Here is a 290-nt window from a genome sequence, read left to right as displayed (position 1 = left end):
TAAGTTTACTGTTTCATTGCTATCACGAGAAAGATAACAGCTTCCAGGCCAAATGTCCCACTCTAAGATACATTTTTGATAAGGCACTCAAAGTATTGAAGAACTGATAACTAAAAACAGAAACTAAAATCTTGTCTATCTTGAATGCTCCTTTTAGTTATTAATTGGCTCATATGACAAGAAGGAAGAGATTATATCATTTTTAAAAAATGGCTCACGGGCTGGGAAGGTGGCTCAGTGGTAGAGCGCTTGCCTTGCATGCCTGAGGCCTGGGTTCGATTCCTCAGCAC

Source organism: Dipodomys ordii, unplaced genomic scaffold (genome assembly GCF_000151885.1).
Source record: "Dipodomys ordii isolate 6190 unplaced genomic scaffold, Dord_2.0 Scaffold53, whole genome shotgun sequence".
NCBI classification, from domain to species: Eukaryota; Metazoa; Chordata; class Mammalia; order Rodentia; family Heteromyidae; genus Dipodomys; species Dipodomys ordii.
This window is presented reverse-complemented; position numbering follows the sequence as displayed.